Below are 17308 nucleotides of genomic sequence, written 5' to 3' on the forward strand. Positions count from 1 at the left end.
GTCAGAGAATAACATCGGAGAAGACGCTCTCAAACACACAGAAACACTCACCTAACAGAAGGGGCCAGAGAACAACGTGGGAGAAGACACATTCAAATACACAGGAACACTCACCTAACAGAAGGGGCATGAGAACATGGGAGAAGAGACACATTCAAATACACAGGAACACACACCTAACAGAAGGGGTAGGAGAACAACATGGGAGAAGAGACACAGGAACACACACCTAACAGAAGAAAGGGACCAGAGAACAAAATGGGAGAAGACACACAAACACACAGGAACACTCACTTGACAGAAGAAAGGGGCCAGAGAACAACATGGGAGAAGAGACGCACAGGAACACTCACCTAGCAGAAGGAGCCAAAGAACAACACGGGAGAAGAGACAAACACAGGAACACTCACTGAACAGAAGGAACTGGGTCAGAAAATAACATGGGAGAAGACAAACTAAGTACCACTCACTCAACAGAAGAAAGGGGCCAGAGAACAACATGAGAGAAGACACACAGGAACACTTACATAACAGAAGGGGCCAGAGAACAACATGGGAAAAGTGACACACAGAAACACTCACTGAACAGAAGGAACAAGGTCAGAAAATAACATGGGAGAAGAAAAAAATAAGTACCACTCACTCAACAGAAGGGGCCAGAGAACAACATGGGAGAAGACACACAGGAACACTTGCATAAGAGAAGGGGCCAGAGAACAACATGGGAAAAGAGACACACAGAAACACTCACTGAACAGAAGAAACTGGGGCAGAGAACAACATGGGAGGAGAGACACACACAGGAACCCACACTGAACAGAAAGATGGGGGGGGGGGGGGGGGGCAGAGAATAACATGGGAGAAGACAAACTAAGTACCATCCACTGAACAGAAGAAACGGGGTCAGAGAAGAACATGGGAGAAGACGCTCTCAAACACACAGGAACACTCACACAACATAAGGGGCCAGAGAACAACATGGGAGAGGACACATTCAAACACAAGTACACTCACCTAACAGAAGGGGCCAGAGAGCAAGGGAATAGAAAGATACACAGAACACTCACTTAAAAGAAGGGGACAGAGAGCGACACAGGAAGGTACGCGGCAGTGGATGGGAGAAAGAGGGCAAACGGGGCATCAATACGGAATACAAACGAGCACGGCAGACAGGCAATAAGAAGCAGTTGTGTCATCATAGTGCAGGCGTTTACCACTCACCCCCTGCGAGGCAGGAGACGAGGAAGGACTCCGGAGACTGCAGGGGGGGTCAGAACTGGTGAGAACAGGCAGTGAATGATATCAGAAAGATTGGACAGAGCTAGAACAGTGACAGATCAAGAGATCGGACAGAGCGAGAACAGGGACTGAGATCAGACACAGGAAGAGCAAGTGCCACTGGAAAGGAGGGCGAGAGATGATGTAAATGCGTCAAAAATCTAGAGGCGCCGTACGAGGACTCGGGCTCGAAAGGGTGGGTACACATGCCTCTCTGGCCTAGACAAGGGATCGGAGGTGGGGTAGTGGGTACAGACAAAAGGAGGGTGCTTGGGGGGGACGTACAAACACCACTGACATTGATTATATACGCTGGTTGGCTTAGACTAGGGGTGGGCACAAATACCCGACTGCAGGAGAGGGCACACACACGAGGTCATGGTGGGGGAAACAGACAAGGCTCAAAGCAGGAGGGGACGAGTACCAAGACTTCCGACATTAGAAAAAGGAGGGGGCAAGGGGTGGGAGGGGTCGAGGGCTGTGGGTAGGTACACGTAGTGGGGGGTGTACAAATGCTCAGGACTGGAGGATGGGTACAAGTGGTGGGAGTACTCAAGAGCCGAGACCAGTAGGATAGGTCCAAGGAGGAGGTAGGAGAGTAGTCAGAGCTGAAAAAGGAGGGTAGGTCCAAGGAGGAGGTAGGAGAGTAGTCAGCGCTGAGACCAGGAGAGTAGGTCCAAGGAGGAGGTATGAGAGTTGTCAGAGCTGAGACCAGGAGGGTAGGTCCAAAGAGGAGGTAGGAGAGTAGTCAGCGCCGAGACCTGGAGGGTAGGTCCAAGGAGCTAGAAGTAGTCAAAGGCTAAGACCAGGAGAGTAGGTCCAAGGAGGTAGGAGTAGTCAAAGGTTGACACCAGGGTACTCATGGGCCGAGTGGGTACGGGAGGTGGGGTTGAGCAAAACCTCAAAGCAGGAGGGTGGGTAAGAGGTGGTAGTGCTCAAAGCAGGATGGGTATTAGCTCAGAGCAGGCGATCAAGGGCAGGTACAAGAGAGTGGCCAATGGTCAGGAGGGGGTACGAGGGGAGGAGTTGGTCAGGTATATGTGGGGCCAATAGTCAGGTGGGGGGTACGAGGTATGGGATTGGGCGGGGCGATCAAGGACTCAGGGCGGGTACAAGAGATACTATATTGGGTACAAATATCGAACGCGGTAGCGAATGGAGGCAGAGCCAAGGGAGTGTTTATAAATTCTCTGCTCGGCTGAGTTGGGGCACTTAGCGCTTCGAGGTGGCACGCGTGTAATAGACGCTTCATGGGGCGGGGTCAAAGTGGCACAACATAGCCCCCCCCATCCCCCTCGGGGCCATCACCAGGGGCGGGGCCTCCTGGCGCAGGCGGCCATCTTAGGGCCACGGCCGCCATTTTACGCCAGCCCCGAAGGGCGCCTGATCATTAATGGCAAGTAATATATGTAAACACACACTGAGCTCAGACATATGTGAAACAAGGCCGCGCAGCCCCCTCGTGCACCCCCGACACGCACACAGCGCCCCCACACCACACACGGTGCCGGGCACCGCTCTCACCCCCGGGCCTTCCCTCCCGCCCGCAATCTTTATGCGCAGATTGCTCATGGCGGCTGCCGCCGCGGACCCCCCTGGGTCCCGCGCGCCACAAGATGGCGACCGTGGCGGCTTCCGGCGCCTCGCGCTGCGGCCGCCGCCATCTTGTGCCGCGCGAGCTCATTCCCCCCTCCTGCGGGCGCCACCTCCTCCCTCGCACAGACACCTTCACAAAAATCCACGGGCTTCTTTCCGCTTTAAAAAAGGGCTCCAAAAATGTTTGTTTAGAAAAAAAAAAACAGGTCGTGGGCGCTGCCCGATCCACTGTCGACACTTACTATCCAGATTCTGTCCTTCGGCGCCGTGAGGGGGGGTTTGTGCTTAAACACAAAGTGGGGCTCACACACAAGAGGCCATGGCGCCTCGGCGGCAGGGGCCGTGTCTATGGGGCTATTCGTTTCAGTCACAACAACAAAGGGGTGACGGTCGCAGTGTCCTGTGGGGCGGCGGGCCTGGGTGCTTGTCGGGACCTGTCACTGGCTTACGGCGTCTTCCCCCAAAGGTACAATTCAACCTGCGAGAAATGAAACAAAAATACCACATTGAGTGAGCGGAGGATCCGCGTCGCCCGACCGCCCACCCCCAAGTCCTTCTGCCTCTAACATGCCGTCGTGAGCGTCCGTACTTACCTCAAACCGACCCCCAGAATGACCGGGAGCGCGCGCGGACCAGTTTTTATCTGCCTGCTGACGTCACAAGAGGCGGCGGCGCGGGGCCGCGCACACCGCGGGCTGGCAGCGCGCTGATTGGCTCAACGGGAGCTGCTGACAAAACGTCCTTGGGCCCGTCATGTTACTTATCAGAAATGACGTTTTCAAAAACAAAAATCGCAGGACCAGTTTACGTGTTTTAGCCATATTACCCGACCCCGAGGAGGGTGGAAAAGGTTTTTAAAGCACCCTTCCGTTGTGACGCAGCTTTTTTTTTCACTAGCACGCATGCGCATTTCGTAGTTGCTACACATAGCGCGAGCCCGGGGCGCGCGCGTGCGCAGTGGGTTCAATCCCTCCCCCAAAAGTACAGAAAAGACCTGGGGGTGAAAGAATAGAGGCGGGACTTGCCTTCGCGTAGGCGCGCGACGGGTCGAGGCGGCGGCACGTAGGTCACGTCGGCGCGCGAGCAGACCTGGACTGTGCGCGACCCCGCGCCCTGGCTTACTTTCACGCCTCCTGTGCGTGTGCCCTAGGTACGGGCGGGGGTAGAAGGGGGCGGAGGGGCTCAGACCCCACCCCCTCCATTCCTTTCCCGCGCTGCTTGTAGCCTGAGGATGGGACCTACGCTGTGAGAAAACAGAACGCGTGGCCTGTGCTTTGAGGTGATAGGGCACGCGGGAGCTGTGCCCATGGAAAGGGAGGGAGGGGCTCAGACCCCACCACCGCCATTCCTTGGCTTGTGCTTTGAGGTGACAGGGCACGTGGGAGCTGTGCCCATGGTAGGGGAGGGGCTCAGACCCCCACCATTCCTTGGCCTGTGCTTTGAGGTGACATGGCACGTCGGAGTTGTGTCGAGGGAGGGGCTCAGACCCCACCACCGCCATTCCAAGGCCTGTGCTTTGAGGTGACATGGCACGTGGTAGCTATGTCGAGGGGAGGGGCGCTGAACCCACCCCCTCCATTCCTTGGCCTGTGCTTTCAGGTGATAGGGCATAGCTGTGCCCATGGAAAGGGAGGGGCTCAGACCCCACCACCGCCATTCCTTGGCTTGTGCTTTGAGGTGACAGGGCACGTGGGAGCAGTGCCCTCGGTACAGGGAGGGAGGGGCTCAGACCCCACCACCGCCATTCCTTGGCCTGTGCTTTGAGGTGACAGGGCACGTGGGAGCTGTGTCGAAGGGAGGGGCTCAGACCGCACCACTGCCATTCCCTGGCCTGTGCTTTTAGGTGACGGGGCACGTGGGAGCTGTGTCCACGGAAGCGGAGGGGCTGAGACCCCACCACCACCATTCCTTGGCCTGTGCTTTGAGGTGACAGGGCACGTGGGAGCTGTGCCCTCGGTACAGGGAGGGAGGGGCTCAGACCCCACCGTAGCCATTCCTTGGCCTGTGCTTTGAGGTGACAAGGCACGTCGGAGCTGTGCCCTCGGTACAGGGAGGGAGGGGCTCGGGGCTCAGACCCCATCACTGCCATTCCTTGGCCTGTGCTTTGAGGTGACAGGGAACGTGGGAGCTGTGCCCATGGTAGGGGAGGGGCTCAGACCCCCACCATTCCTTGGCCTGTGCTTTGAGGTGACAGGGCACGTGGGAGCTGTGCCGAGGGGAGGTAGGGGCTCAGACCCCACCCCCTCCATTCCTTGGCCTGTGCTGTGAGCAGACATGATGCGTGGGAGCTGTGCCCTCAGTACAGGGAGGGAGCAGGGGCTCAGACCCGACCCCCGCCATTCCTTGGCCTGTACTTTGAGGTGACAGGGCACGTGGAGCTGTGCCCACGAGAGGGGAGGGAGCGGGGGCAGGCGAAGGGGCTCAGACCCCACCCCCTCCACCAGACGCGTGCAGCGGGCGCGCATAAGGCAAGCCTGTCTGCACCTGGCCAGCGCCAGGAACCCTGGATCCCCGACCATCCATCGCTACGACACAACCACCCTCCTTGCACTCAAACCCGGAAGACTCAGATACTGCAAACAGGCCTCGACAAACACAAACCACGGCCAGTTCTCCTGCCTCCACTGCCGCCAAACCTTAACCACCACCCCGGCCTCCAGCACCGGCGACACCCTAAGATGCATCCTCTTCAACGTGCGCTGCGTGCACAAACACACCGTGGAAATCTAGAAGCTACTCGACTCTCTCTCGCCCGACATAGCCTTCTTCACGGAGACCTGGACCACAGCCTCCTCCGCCCCCGACATCAACACCGCCATCCTGGATACAAGATCCAGAGGAAGGACCGCCCCAACTACCCGGGAGGAGGCCTCGCCATCGAGCCAGCCGGGTGTATCGGAAAGGGAGCCCTGGAGAGCGCTGCAGTCCGTCTCACTCGGACACTGCGGCGTCCGCCATCTTGCCTCCAAAATGTAACACTTCTCCACTAACTGGGCTATTATTGAAATGAGGACAGACGGTCTTCTCTTTACTCTCTGCTCATTGTATGAGCCTAATTCTGACGATACCGACATGCTCAATGACATCAGTATTGAATTCGCCTCGTGGCCTTCTCCAGTAATCCTGTGTGGGGATTTTAATCTACATCTGCGAGATGATGAAAATATTAGTAGCAATATGGGAGTATAAGGGGAAAAAGACTAGGGTTTTTAAGGCTATTAAGCAAAGGTTGGTCGCACACTGCTCGTCACACCAGCAAGTTGCCCCAAAGGACTGTGGTAGATGTAGTGGCGACGGCGGGTACGCCTATGCCACGATGTATAAAGCACAGTATGTGTTGCATTAGCCATCCCTGGACACGTGTTTCGAGGTAGTTGCCTCTCGTTAGCAGGGAGCAGGTCAGTGTAAAGGGGTGCCGCGTGGACTGCCAAAATGTAATTAAAACAGGTCAAGTACCTTGAGCCAACGGGCTGACGAGCCTTGGATCTGCACCTGCGCGCCATGAGAGGTACTTGACCTGTTTTAATTACATTTGGCAGTCCACACGGCACCCCTTTACACTGACCTGCTCCCTGCTGACGAGAGGCAACTACCTCGAAACATGTGTCCAGGGATGGCTAACGCAACACATACTGTTCTTTATACATCGTGGCATAGGCGTACCCGCCGTCGCCACTACATTTACCACAGTCCTTTGGGGCTACTTGCTGGTGTGACGAGCAGTGTGCGACCAACCTTTGCATAATTTATTACGGCTCCCTTGAGCCAACGGGCTGACGAGCCTTGGATCTGCACCTGCTCGCCATGAGAGGTACTTGACCTGTTTTAATTACATTTGGCAGTCCACACGGCACCCCTTTACACTGACCTGCTGCCTGCTGACGAGAGGCAACTACCTCGAAACACGTGTCCAGGGATGGCTAACGCAACACATACTGTTTTTTATACATCGTGGCATAGGCGTACCCGCCGTCGCCACTACATTTACCACAGTCCTTTGGGGCTACTTGCTGGTGTGACGAACAGTGTGCGACCAACCTTTGCATAATTTATTACGGCTCCCTTGAGCCAACGGGCTGACGAGCCTTGGATCTGCACCTGCGCGCCATGAGAGGTACTTGACCTGTTTTAATTACATTTGGCAGTCCACACGGCACCCCTTTACACTGACCTGCTCCCTGCTGACGAGAGGCAACTACCTCGAAACACGTGTCCAGGGATGGCTAACGCAACACATACTGTTCTTTATACATCGTGGCATAGGCGTACTCGCCGTCGCCACTACATTTACCACAGTCCTTTGGGGCTACTTGCTGGTGTGACGAGCAGTGTGCGACCAACCTTTGCATAATTTATTACGGCTCCCTTGAGCCAACGGGCTGACGAGCCTTGGATCTGCACCTGCGCGCCATGAGAGGTACTTGACCTGTTTTAATTACATTTGGCAGTCCACACGGCACCCCTTTACACTGACCTGCTCCCTGCTGACGAGAGGCAACTACCTCGAAACACGTGTCCAGGGATGGCTAACGCAACACATACTGTTCTTTATACATCGTGGCATAGGCGTACCCGCCGTCGCCACTACATTTACCACAGTCCTTTGGGGCTACTTGCTGGTGTGACGAGCAGTGTTCGACCAACCTTTGCATGGTTTTTAAGGCTACCAAGGGTCTCCTTAAGGATTTTGGTCTAGTAGATGTCTGGTGATTGAAAAGAGCTAACGACCCGGGTTATACATTTTTTTCCGCCCCTCATCAGAAACACGTAAGATTGGACTATTTTTTTGCTGCTTTAGAATTAGTGACCAATGCCAGTATAGATATTCAACCAAAAATAATTTCTGACCACAATCCTATCATTCTGGAACTACAGGTAGAAACATGGTCTAGGCCCCCTAAGACCTAGACGTTTGAGCGTCAGTTATTGGTTGATCCCGCTTATCAGGAGCAAATCTCTAAATGGATAGTGGGATTTTTTTAATTTACTCGCGGATCTGCTTCAAGTGCTATGATATGGGATGCTTTCAAGGCTGGGGTGCGGGGGGAGTCCTTTAGTTATTCGATCAATAAACAACGCCGAATAAAGGCAGAACAGGAGGAAGAGCTTAATAAACTGAGAACGTTAGAAGTTAAGTTCATGGCGGCTCTTACTACTACTCAGGATTCTGATCAGATAGCAAAAGATTTGGCTGTTCAGAAGATGAGGGTCTATCAAAACTTCGCTACCAAGTTAGCGGCCCAAATTGGGGTTCATCGTTCAGATTTATATGAGGTGGGAGAAAATTCGGGTCGCTTACTCGCTAAAAGACTAAGGCAAAAGGAGGTCGCTAGGAGGGTGGACTCAATCCAGGACTAATTTGGGCAAATCCATTCTGAACCTGCAAAAGTCTTGGAGATTTTTAAGGATTTTTATACTCCGCTGTACCTAAATGAGGATCTTATTAATATAGAAAGTAAATTTGCTGGGTTCTGGGGAAATAACGAGATCCTAAAATTAACTCCAGAACAAAAAGAAGAGCTAGAGGCCGATATCTCTATTGAGGAAATGGAGGCAGCAATGTTATCACTTGCGGTAGGCCCAGATGGGATCCCCTTGGAATTTTTTAGAACCTTCTTTGCGGTTTTAAAAAATGAACTGTTGGCAACGTTAAGTACCCAAAAGGGTTTACCCCCTCCGTCCTGGCAGAAATCAATAAACACAGTTTTTCTTAAAAAAGACAAACCACCTTTGCTACCTTCCTCCTACAGACCTATCTCACTAATCAATGCAGACAGCAAAATCTACTCCAAAGTTCTAGCTGTTTGTCTGGCGAGTATGATTTCTACCCTAGTCTCATCTCTGCAGCATGGGTGCATCCCTGGCCGCGACACGACTGATCGTGTCCGCCGTTTAATAGCAATGATGGACTGGGCAGAAGGTACGAAGACCCCTATTGGAATCATCCTGTTGGATGCCGAGAAGGCATTCGACAGGGTGGCGTGGCCTTTCCTTTGAGAGGTACTGCGTTTGAAGGGATTCGGTCCGGGTATTCTTCAAGCTGTCACGTCACTGTATCAATTACCTACTGCGTCTATACGACTGTCGGTAGAGAGTCAGAACCCTTCATAATTAGCCGTGGAATGCGGCAAGGCTGTCCCTCCTCACCTTTATTATTTGCCTTATACATAGATTTTTTAAAATCTAAATTAAATCAGTCTAATGACATTAAACCTGTAGTAGTGGCTAACACCAATTATAGAGCGTTGGCTTATGCAGACGATATCGCTATTGTCACTACTGATATCCTTTCTGCTCTATCGACGACTGAACACCTTGCCCTGCAGTATGGGTTTATGCCTGGCTACAAATTAAACCTAACCAAAACCCAAATTTTATGTGTGGGGTGCAACCCTCCGGACGGCATTCCCGTTCTTTCGGAAGTTACCTACTTGGGAATTAAGTTGTGCTCACCTGTTAATAAAATTCCCAAAATTAATCTGAACCCAGTGTTGGATAGAATTAAGGCTGCATTAGAGAGAATAAACAATCTCCACCTGTCACTGCATGGAAGATGCTGGTGCTTCCTAAACTTTTATACCTGTTTAGAACTATCCCACTTGAATTTCCAGCTCTATATTTTAAAAGGCTGGAGAACATTAGCTCTAACGTTTATAGGACAACAAAAGGCACAGAAGGGCATACAAAAAGATGGTGCTCCCCAGAACTGTGGGAGGCTGGGGGATTCTGTATATTTTGTTTTATTATTGGGTGGCAGCGCTGAAATTTATGTCTCCCCTGGTTGTCGGACAAAGGGCCAAGTTATTGCCCTGCCATAGTCCATCAATTTATGAATTTGGTTTGGGTGAAAAGGCAAATTGTTGCTTGATAAAATTTGTGGAACCCAGTTATTATAAAAAAAACAACTTTAAAATTTATAAGGCCGCCTTTGCCATGTGGAGGCGAGTTAAGCGGCTTCTAGGCCTTCCGAAAACAAATGCCTATATCCCTTTTGAGGCTTCAGGCATACTTCCCCCAATTTTTCGAGATTTCACTAGTGTTAGGTGGACGCAGAAGGGGATCTCCCGTTTGGGAGATCTCTGTCCAGATGGTCAATTTTTATCTTTTACAGAGCTAAAACTACAATATGGCTTATCAAAACAAGATTTTTTTAAATACTTGCAAATATGCAGCTTCTGCAATATATTAGCCCCAGATGGCAGGCATCAATTTAGAAAAATTCCTTTAATAGACCAGTTGGGGGAAAATATGCCTATTGTTTTTTTTAACTCTAATTTGATAAAGTTATTACCTGACGACTTACAGCAGTGTCAGGAAAGGTGGGAAAGGAAGCTAAATATAGAGGGAATTGCGTTAAATACTTCTATTGCCTTGGCAAATGAAATATTAATGACTGGTAGGATGCGGGCACAACACTATATGGTTATTTATGATTTATACTATACACCGGGTAAGATCTCTAAATGGGGTACAGGAGCAGGAACTAAATGCAATAGGTGTGGTACTTTAGCTGCAGATGCTGTCCACATGTTCTACTTGTGTCCAAAATTGGTGGATCTCCTATCCTCAATTCAATCCTTTTTGGCAGTAGTACTGGGATCACTAATATGTATTACTGGGGAATTAAAATAGAAGCTGAAGCGCAAATAAGATCGAAGTCTATAATTTCATTTCTGTTTATTTGTATGGCTATTCTGCGCGCCTGCATTACGACAGTCTGGATCTCCCCTGATCCCCCGTCATTTCTCGTTTGGAGGGCCAGACTTCTGGCGACCTTCAATTTGGAAGCAGCAATCTATAAGACCAAGAGATTTAGAAAGAAAGCAAAGGGGTTAAAAATGTGGTCCCCAATTGCAGAATGGATTGAAGAGTCTGTAAGATAGGGTATATTCTGTTACATAATCCTCTTTGATTAATACTTAGTACTGGGTCTGCTCGATTGTTAAGTTTATTTGGGCTCTCAGTGCCCGCGCCACCTGGTTTCCTTTTTTTTTCTTTCTGTTTTTGAAGAACGCTGCCCTGCTAATCTATTCTATTTTTATGTTGTATTTGATGGTTGTGATCCCCACCTTGACATTGTTTTGGATATGTTGAAATGTGATTGTTCCTTGCATTAAACCTAAAATAAAAAAAGAAAACAGTCAACAGGGAACTGACATGATTCATCGAAGACAATGCCGTCCACGACCCGTCCCAATCCGGATTCCGAAGCAACCAGAGCACCGAGACCGCCCTACTCGCTGCCACAGACCACATCCGCACCCTCCTGGACCAAGGCCACTCCGCAGCCCTTATCCTACTCGACCTATCAGTAGCATTCAACACTGTCTGCCACTGCACACTAGTCACCAGACTACACAACGCCAGCATACAAGGAACAGCCCTAGACTGGAGCCGATCATTCCTCACTGGAAGAAGCCAATGGATCAGACTGCCACCCTTCCTCTCCGATCCCAAGAAAATCACCTGTGGAGTCCCAAAGGGTCATCTCTGAGCCCGACCCTCTTCAACATCTACATGGCCCCCCTTGCCGCCATTGTCCAACAACTCGGCCTCAACATCGTATCCTACGCTGACGACACCCAGCTCATCCTCTTCCTCACCAAAGACCCCACCACCGCCAGACTCAACTTCCAGAAAGGAATGCAAGACGTCGCAGTCTGGATGACCAACAGCTGCCTGAGGCTAAACACAGAGAAGACAGAAGTCCTCGTCCTTGGGACCACCCCTTCAGCATGGGACAACACCCGGTGGCTGGCCGCCCTCTGAAGCTCAACTACCCCCTCGGGCCACACCAAAAACCTCGGCATCGTACTCGACTCATCCCTCACCATGAACCGACAGGTCAACGCAGTCACCTCCAGCTGCTTCAACACCCTCTGCAAGACCTTCAAATGGATCCCCCCCCTGACTCAAATAAGACAGTCACCCCTGCACTCATCACCAGCAGACTGGACTATGAAAACGCACTCTACGCCAGCATTAACAAGTCCCTACTCCGCAAACTCCAGGCAATACAGAACACCGCCGCCAGACTCGTCCTCCACATCCCCGGCACGAACACATCAGCCAACACCTACGAAGACTCCACTGGCTCCTTGTGGAGAAAAGAGTCCCCTTCAAAATCCTCACTCACGCCTACAAATGCCTGCACAACAACGGACCCAACTACCTCAAGGACAGAATCAACTTCCACGTACCCAAAAGAAACCTCCGATCTTCCTACCTCGCACTGGCTGAAACACCACGCATCCACAGAGCCAGAGCAGGCGGAAGATCCTTCTCTCACAGTGCAGCCAAGACCTGGAACAAGCTACCGGCAGACATCAGATACGCTCCCTCCCTAAACGCCTTCAGGAAGACCCTCAAGACCTGGCTCTTCGGCCACCAGATCTGCGGGACCCCCCTAGTGCCTCGAGACCCTCACGGGTGAGTAGCGCGCTTACAATTTCCCTGATTGATTGATAGAGGGATCGGCAGCCCTCCCATCTTGCTGCCTCTTGACTTGCGAACATACAAAAAATGCAATTTGTTACCCCCACGTCCCTAGTCATTGAAACAGGAGACAATGTCACCTCCTGTGGCAGTCAGGATAATAAGTATTTCTATTGGAACAAAGGTCCCTTACTTGCAAGATAACACTTGGAATTACATAGCGATGCAATGAGGTCTGGATGCATGGAAAATCCATGCATTTATTGAATTTTAAAATAACACATCAATATAGAGTTGGAGAACAAACGAAAACACTTCTCTATGTGACTACAATGAAAACACGGTGGTTATGTCACATATATTGTTAAGTACCTATGCTCACATAAACAATTATATACCAACAATTTGAGTCATGGTACTATGGTCAACGACGTGTCGAACCCATTAGCGGATGTAGGGATCATCATCAGGACATAACACATTACGCCTGACACAAAAATGCCTGCTGGATAGGGGAAGGGAAAGGAAGAATGGTAGGAGATGGTGAAAAAAGAAGGAAAAAACTAGAGACCTTTTCAAGCTACAAAATTCCATCACTCAAGCCATACTATAGTGCTATTGTGATATCAAACGTCTCTTCTAGTATTGAATGTCATGATATCATCAGGGATTTATAATGTGCAGGGGTGCTTGCAGCGTAGCAACATGCTAGTGATCTAAGTGGAGAGATCAGCTATATTAGACAAGGTGAAGTGAAATAAAACCCGAAAACTAACCAGAACTTTCTAAGAATGTCTGGAGATCAAAGACCAATGAGCTAGCACCTCACGTAAGGTCTACTGGGAACAATGGAGCATACATTAGCACGCATCCAATGCACCATAAGGGATTATTGCCTAAAGGACAACCACAGGAACCAATATGAAGGGAGGGCACGTCAGTGTAGCGATCTGACCCAAGGCAGTGGTGAAGAGGTAAGAAGGAACTGTAGTAAGCCCCTAAAACAGAGGTCTTCAAACTTTTGAAGGTTGAGCCCCCCCAGCTGAATTTTTTTTAGATGTTGGGCCCCCCCACTACCTGGAATCTGGTACACTACATAATCGACCGCCACATGCATATCACAGGCCATATCCAGCAAATAATGTTCAACACAATAAGAGTGTTTAGTAAACTGCAGGTTTGTGAGTGGGTGTGGTGAAATGACAGAGGCTTATTACACAGCTCAAAACACGATTTTCCAAGATACAATGTGTGCAAATTGTTTTTACTAGGATGCTTTGTTTTACACATGACATAGATTAATGATAACACCACCAACATAAATGTGACGGGTGTGCTGGTTTTTAGCCACATAGACTGTCAATCTGTGGATGGATTTTTGCTACTGCCATCCTCAGGTTGTGCTCCACATCCAGTCTTGAGCGGTACTTAGTCTTTAATACCGCAAGTGCTGAGAACCCGATCTCACATAAGTAGGATGAGCTGAAAGGCAAGAGAGTTTTGATAGAAGTTTCTCTCAAAGCTGAATATTTTGCGGACATTTTAAGCCAAAACAGTGACTGTAAGGGAGACCATGTTATCAGATTTTTCGAGCACTCCCTAGCTCAGAGTTGGTACATGAAAAACAATTTTTCTCTAGAAACCATTAACAAATGTTTTAGGCAGCATTATAATGGGATAATTGCCCACCAACCAGTTATGGATCCGAAGAGACAGGTGAAAGTCCAAAGAGAGGGCGCTGACCAAACACCTAATTGAAAATTCCTTAGTGGTACGATAAGTTGCTTGCCTGAAGCAGTGGGGGTTTAGGACACGTCGCACTTATGTTTAAAAAAAAAAAATAGAACTGATGATAAATTAATGATGTTGCCTATTTTACTTCAGAGCAATGTTGTCTGACAGACTTTGTGGTGGCAGGGACATGTTAAGGATTTTGGGTGCCCTGGGCCAATACTATTTTGGGGGCCCCTGTTCAGAACAGCTTTGAGATTAAATGATTCACTTTCAGCTCTGCCATACCCTCTTTAGCCAGGGTACTAACGGTGCACATGCCCATACTTTAGTACAGGGGCGCAACTAGACCAGAACTTTGGGTGGGGGCTAACACTACCATCCAGGGCTGGCCCTAGCACTGGTCGCACACAGTGCAGCGGTCTGTTTTGGCGCCCCTCCCCCATTTCCTCCTTCTACATGAATTTCCTCACTACCACTCACCAACAATGCACCCCATCCCTCTATAGCACCTTTCTGGCAAATATTTCATTTTTTTATAGCACTACTCATTGTTTACTCACACTCAGTTCAGTGATCTGCTTGGTACATGTTCTTTGTAGCAGGCACATTAAACCTCTGCACTGTGTGGGTGGCAGGAGTGCCCATGTGATGGCATGGTGAGCCATGCAACAGTGTGAGAGTAGGGTAAGAGGAGTGACTGCAGGGTGAGTGAGGTGACCATATGAATTTTGGTGTGGATGTAAGTGCAGAGTGGGACGAATGAATGTATGGTTAATGATGAGCTTATTTGAGTGAGATTGCAGATTGAGCAGTGAGGGGGACAGGTGAGTAAAGTGTCACGAGTGCAGGTTGAGTAGTGTGCTTGTGTGACTGCAGGGTGAGGTACAGGGTGAACAGCACAAGTGCATTCTGAGTGCACAGTGATCACTGTGAATTCAGGGTGAATGGTGTGAGGGCATCGGGACCAGTGTGAGGGCATTGTGATCGCTGTGAGTGCAGGGTGAGTTTGAAAGCAGTGGCGGCTCCTCCATTGGGGTGTGGGGGCGTCACCCCACTGCTTTTTCGCAGTGCGAGAAGCAGAAACATAAAATGGTACCATTTTATGTTTCTGTTTCTCGCACTGCGAGAAAGCAGAAGTGCCTGGTTGCGGGAGGGAAGGTGGGCGGTCCTGCTCGAGGGCAGTGGGGAATGCCATGCCCACTGTTGTGGGTCCTGACTGCTTTGGTAGTCCCTGGGGCCGACCAAAGCAACTCTCCCTTTTCTCTATGTAGGCTGCTGCATGCAACCTACATAGAGAAAATGGCCAGGCTGGGGCACTCTCCGCTGTGCCTTATGAATCACAACGCTGCTATTGCAGCGCTGTGATTGGCGGAGGGAAGGGAGGCTGCCTTTGGGTGGCTTACTGGCTTTCCTGAGGATAGCTGCAGGAAACGCGGGACGGCGGGAGCCAGGAGCTGAGGCGGCGCGGACGGTGAGTGCTGTTATTTTACTTTAAAATGTTGTGGTGAGCTTCGCGGGGAGAGCTTTAGGACAGAGGGGTATAACCCCGAACCATTCCCCCGCTCCCCATATCTTTCTGCCCCCAGGTATTGGGTTGCTTAGGATTGGAGTAAGTTGGTGGAATCATGTGCAGGCCGCTGTCTCTTTCCACCCCTGATCACTGGCACCGAGTAGCTGCACCTGTGGCTGTGGGTCAGGGTGACGGCTGGTTTATTGATACTTAAATGGGAACGGGCAGCAGGTCATAGCATGCATGAGTGGAGCTGCAGGAACAATAAACTCATCGTGTTCGGGGTAAGTGCATTTAAACTTTTAATTACGTTAAATGAGTCAGAGTATTGGAGAGCGCCACAAAGAAATGAACATTTTCTAAAAGAGGTGATCACTTTTATGAACATGCCGAGTTAATTTCACACAGCGCGCTGCATTAGTTTTATGCCACAACGTAAATCCAATGCAGCACGCTGTGTGAAAGAATCACATTTTTTTGTTGTATTTTTTTTGGGGGGTGGGTCGGGGAGGCACTCAGCTCACCACTGTTTTACAGCACAGTACTGCACTCTGCCTAAGCCTCATGTTTGTGGTTCACTGTCTGCTGAAAGCCTGATCTCTAGCAGTCACAGCCTGGTCAGGAGAGGTGGCTGAGTTAGACAGAGCGCACCGAGGCTGCCTTTTCGAGAGTGTGTGCCGCAGGGCGCTTTAGACCCTAGCAGTGCAACCGGACACCTGTGCCCCCCTCAGCTTCTCAGCACACGTGGATGGGAGGTGATAGTTTATTTTAATCTGGTGGAGGGGGCTGCAGAACAACCTCCGACCAGATCTGATTAAACAGTAATTTGCAAATCGCACTCCTGGTTACCAGCTGCTTTACTCTACTTTGGACCGTGGCTTCTAGGCACTAAATACATTTTCACCTTTGATTCCTTGTTCTCCTAAAAATGACAACACTCATCAAGTACAGTACGCGGTTGCAACCACGAGGCAGTCATTTCAGCTGCAGTGGGAGGCAAGGAATCTCCTCTGCTATGAAATTGAACGCAAAGGAACAGGACTGTCTGTTCATTTACTTTCGGTTTTAGCAGAGGAGACCCTGCCTCCCACTGCAGCTGAAGCATTCCAGCTCTACCAATTAACCCCCTCTTGGGAAGGTTAACTGTTAGCTCTTTACATTACAAAAGCGCAGGTCCTGCCTTATCTATTTCCCCACCCTCTCCCCTCCAACCCTCTGTTACTGTGACTTGACTTGCGACACGGCACAATAAAATACCAACAAAGGTAAGATCTTAGTGTGGAATGCGCGTCCCCCCCCCAGGTGGTGTCGCGCCCGCGCCCCACAGATTGAAGAACTCTGCCCTAAAAGGATTGCAAAGACGAGTTATATAATCGTAGTGCCCGTCTATGCCCCGACAAATGACAATTATGAGGTCAATAATGGGCAAAAATGTGTTGACCACCTACAGGGGTACATTTATTTGAATTCCCTCGTCCTCACATTTTAACTCTGTCCCAGGGGGCCACTGAACAAAGTTGAATCGGCTATCTGGAGATAATTTTAGTCATGCTGTTCTCATGCTTTCTTTGTACTCTGTCCCTTACTTACCTCTTCACATTGCTCATCTCTAAAACACCTCAGCACCTCTTCACGGGAAGTAGTAGCCCACGCCAGGTACCTTGCGGTTGAGTTTGAGGAGGGAACCCAATGATGAAGCATATCACCCTCAAGGGAGGGCAGCCCGGGCAGTCTGTGGTGTCAGCAGGCTGAATG

At 50.4% G+C, this 17308-nt stretch overlaps 1 protein-coding gene across 3 annotated transcripts in view; it reads right to left on the minus strand.

The window, feature by feature from the left end:
* The window catches only part of PPP1R10 (protein phosphatase 1 regulatory subunit 10), a 79679-nt gene that overhangs the window by 38362 nt on the left and 24009 nt on the right, over positions 1-17308 (minus strand). Inside the window, exons 1-2 of one of the 3 annotated variants that reach the window (XM_085636165.1) lie at positions 3468-3563; positions 3117-3352 (exon numbers count right to left, since the gene is read on the minus strand). The exons of 1 other annotated variant lie outside the window; for it this stretch is intronic. The gene's annotated coding sequence lies outside the window, so the exon portion shown is untranslated. Of the gene's footprint in view, positions 1-1221; positions 1359-3116; positions 3353-3467; positions 3564-17308 lie in introns of those variants that run through there. One more of the 3 variants, XM_085636596.1, reaches the window with a different exon arrangement.

The sequence above is a fragment of the Triturus cristatus genome, chromosome 1_1 (genome assembly GCF_964204655.1).
Source record: "Triturus cristatus chromosome 1_1, aTriCri1.1, whole genome shotgun sequence".
Classification (NCBI taxonomy): Eukaryota; Metazoa; Chordata; class Amphibia; order Caudata; family Salamandridae; genus Triturus; species Triturus cristatus.